Consider the following 4647-nt stretch of genomic DNA (forward strand, 5'->3'; position numbering starts at 1 on the left):
CGATAGTGAGTATTTCATTTGTTCATACAGTGTTTGGGTTGCTGTGGTCATGTGTGCATTGGTACCACTGATACCTGAAGTGACAAAAGCTGGACCTTTCAACTATATATCCATTATTTAACTATTCAGCTAAAAAAAGGAAAAAGATGACTATTTTCACTGTTCCATAATTATTTCAACTGTTATACGTTACCTTAAGCTATATAAACTGCATTACTTCTATCCTTACTTTGAACTACACCTTTTCTGCTCTTCATTTTTTAGTTTTTTTAATCTAACTTACTATTTTCCATTTCTTTGACCTGTTCATAATTTAATTCTAGACAACCAACTGTATTATTTTTTAGCTATATAATTTCTTACATCTAGCTTTTTCAACCAAACCATTGGTTACTTATATAAAACAATCATTCTGCTTCCTTGCTAAACAGTTTTTACGCACTTCCCATCGCAATGTATTGTGAAATTATGAGGCATATAATAAGGATCACTATTTTTTTTTAATGCTCTGTTGGCTGTCTATTTTCCTCAATACAAGTATGTAGATGTTATTTATATTTATATAGTTGATATAGTTTGTTGCACTTTCTGAATACTCAATGACAACTGCAGAACATATTGTACCTGGATGGGAAAACATTTCATAGGAGGAAAAGCATGACAACTCATTCACAATATGACTCAGAGAATTGCATGATGAAACCTGAACCACTGAGCAAGGAATGAATATATATTTTCAGAGAAATAAAGTCCAATTACTTACTTTGTCGCAGTTGCTTGGTCACAATTGTCATATGAAAATATCAAATCTCTTTCAATCTGGTTCATTTTACACATCATGTTGCTTTCATACAGAAATCTAAATACAGATGATGATATCACTATGGCCATGTTGTAAAACCTCATGCAAAATATTAAAACTTTTGAACATAAAAGTATCAATTAGAATAAATCAGTAATTTGATAACATGCTGATCCTTAAACTTTGTGCAACTTTTCAAATTTAATTTACTGCTGCAACTTCTCTGCTGTTTTTCTGTTTTAAATCACATTACTGTCAGAAAATGTGTGAGTAGGAGAAATACCACAAAGGTGAATTACAGGACAAATGAAGCGTTGTCTTCAGTGTCCAGCAGCATTTCACCTCTGTATCCCTACTGACCCCTGCTGGTGGTTTCAATGTCCTGCGCTGCAGACTGTGGGAAGTCTGACCTTCTCTGTTTAGTAGATTACTGTTATCAGATCAAAGATAACCAGGTCATCTTCCTGGTATGTCCTGCTCTAGTCTCAACTTGCAAAGCCACTTTTTTTCACAAGCACTGCACTATAAACCTCCTACTGTTTTTTTCTCTCCTCTTTTTCTTCTCAAGATTACATGGTTGGCTAGTATGTGAATGATCCTATCTGAGAGGATGGAATGTTTTTAACCTTCAGCACCTATTGTCCAAAAAAACTGTCTGCCGTCAAGGCCCAAATAGAGAGGGAGGCAAGCTTTTATCCTCTATCAGATAGAGTCTATCTGATCTAATTCAGACGATGGAGACAGAAAGTAAAACCCACTAACACTTCTCAATGAATTAACCATATTTTACAGTTCTTAGAACAATAAGTAATGCTACCATCTCATTTTATACTGAGCAGCACTTTCTAACCATGCAAGATAACACTTTTGTCCTACATAAGCCCTTCACCCCCTCTAAAACTGTAACTTCTGTCAAATAAAAATCAGTCAGTCATCAGATTGACATGTAACCTTTGTCACTGCTTAACCCAAGACAGTCAAATGTCAACATAATTGTGTCAGAATGATCACTGTGTTCTTGTATTTCATTTCACATTGAGACACAGTGATCCAGTTAAAGTTCATCTGCAATTTTTGTGACACAGTCTGATTACTGTAACTGAAGAATCCTTTATGGAAAAGGTCATGACAGTTGCCTCAAGCTACTGGTTGTACCTTCACCAACCTGCAGATGGCAGTAGCTGCATTACCTTCTCTCTCTGAGGCTATAGAGCAGTGGTAGGCAAATGGTTGCCCCTGGGCTAAATCTGGCCATCCAACTAAAAATGTTGGCCCCCTAACTGAGTTTTCCCATTTAAATATATCAAATCTATGAATACATTTCCATTATAGATATTGATGTAAATACACATGTAAATGTAAATCCCAATAAATATGAACTTGTAACCTTTTATACACGTACACAGGTACTTAACATTATTTGTCTTATCTGACCAGAACCAACCAGCTTCAACCATCTGCCCTCAGAAACAATCCTTATACTGTTTTATACAAACAAAAGCATTTCACTGTGCCTGTAAAACATCGGCCCCAAATGAACAGTGCTGAAAAAATCTGGCCCGTGGTAGAACCTAATTACCGACCCCTGCAGTAGAGAGTGGTATAAACTGGTGAATTGCTACAAGTTTTAAATAATCTTGAACCAAGCCCAAATTAGATCTCACAGTTTGCATGAACTCCATCTGCTGATAAAGACTGTGAGATGTGGGCGAAAGCTCCAGAAAAGCTACTAAGTAGACCTTGATTTAGGATTGTCTTGTCAAATATATACTTCCAAGGTCAAAACCTTTTTTGTTGTGATGAATGACAAGAACTGTATTCTGTATTTGAGAAATGATTGAAACTGCCTTCTAAGACTGGACCCACAGAGAAGGAATAATCTACCATGTTGTCACTAAAGTTACAAGTCTACATCACAGAAGTAGGGGCTTGATCAGCCGCTGATGATCAAACAGATTATCTACAAGTCTTATGTGGATAAGAGATCAAACTGCTACTGAATTAATTCACAACAAGTGGAAACACAAAGACTGGTATCATCAGTTTCCTCTCAGAGCACTCAAGATAAAGTCCGCTTGAGCACTTCTGAATGCAGAGCCTGTAACCCAATCTTTGACATCAAAGCTGCTGCAGGCCATCTCCCCGCACGTCCGCTATGTATCCACACGTAATTGTTGAATCCCCTCAGCTCAGATACAGAGAATATTTTGCCCCATTATCTCCAGGAGAATAAAATAGATCACAGAGGATGGATGGAGACAGTCTGCCTGTCTCTGGCTTCTTCAGAGAGAAATCTCCAACCTTGATATGGCTCACATCAAAGAGGGGAGAGGAAGCCGGGAGGTGTTGGAGGAAGTGTGTCTACCCTGGTGTGTGTCTTCATGTATCATGGACAGTGCCAGTTTGAGGTACAGATCTTCAAAGTGGGGATATTTGTGCAAAGTCTGTCCAGTTTTGGGCTGCTTGGAGTGTTTCAGAGAGTCAGTTTTGGAGCTGTTGGTTTCAACTTAGATCTCAGACCTGGTTTTGGTTGTCTACTATCACAGCTATCTCAGATAGACTTGACCTCCACCCCCACCCCCACCCCCCTCCCTGTATCTCTGTTGTCTCCCAAAGCCGTCGTTGCTACAACAGCAGGGGGGGCTTTTGTTAAGCAAAGCTCCTACTGTCTGTCTCAGGTCACACCTACAACTGTTGCCTAATGTGTGAAAGCAGACACTACCTGTCGGGGGTAATCAGACCACTTACACGAAACCCCCCCCCCTCTCTCCGTGCCGAAAGCTTGTTGACGCTCATCCTCTCAGCATGAAAAGACACACAGTTTTGTTTTCTTAGTAGAAACATGCTTCCCAGACTAATAGATGTGGCTCATGACAAGATTTCAACAAGTTTAGAGTCTGAGAAATGTGAAATACAATTATTATTACCAGTTATGACCACTAGATGGTGATATTTACCTATCTTTTAAAAGCAAAGTGAGTGGATGTGGGCATTTCTGATCATATTTGGCTTAACAAACTAAACCCACTTCCACTCTTATGTCACATATCTTAATGTGCTGATAACAGGATAGTCTGCTCTGTGTTGAGTAGTGGATCTGAGCTATTCCCATGCTTCCACTAACCCTTTATAACGATAAACACTTACAGACAGTATCACAGAAACTGATAAAGAGCAAAGGAAGTCATTTCACATGAGAATGACCAATGATCCTCCTGCTTATAAAACTAGTATTTCTCTCCACTTCAGCCCTTTTTCATGCAGTATAGATAAATGACGTAACGCCCGTCCCGGACTGGCGCCTCTGTGGAATTGCAGATAATTACGGTAATTGCAGTGTGTAGTTTTTCTGTGTTCCCTAAAGCAGTATCCTCATCCTGCTCTCTGTTGGGCACAATTAGGCCTGTTGGATGCTTCATTTCTGCAGACAAGGAGCTCTAAATGTAGTCAGACCGGGTCTTCCCTAATGACCCCCGCCCCTCACCTCTCCACCCCTCACCCCTCAGGATATCATACACTTTAAAACACTGTTTTTCTCCCTTAGATTTCAACTAACCGGCAAAATAAAATAAAAAAATGAAACAAGAAACAAAAGGAATATAAAGTATGATCTTGTTCTGAAAGATTTTCTGTTTTGAACTTTCAAAAAAGCAGTTGGGGCTGATAGAGATCGCGCGCGTGCCCGTGTGTTTTGCATTGCGGATTGTTAAAGGGCAATTGTGTGTGTGTGTGTGTGTGTGTGTGTGTGTGTGTGTGTGTGTGTGTGTGTGTGTCGCCTCGGTGGCGCCATGAGCCTTTTTGGATTGTTAATTTGTGTGAGCGGCCCGGCTGTCCTCCTCCCTGCA

Source organism: Scomber japonicus, chromosome 21, assembly GCF_027409825.1.
Source record: "Scomber japonicus isolate fScoJap1 chromosome 21, fScoJap1.pri, whole genome shotgun sequence".
Taxonomy (NCBI): Eukaryota; Metazoa; Chordata; class Actinopteri; order Scombriformes; family Scombridae; genus Scomber; species Scomber japonicus.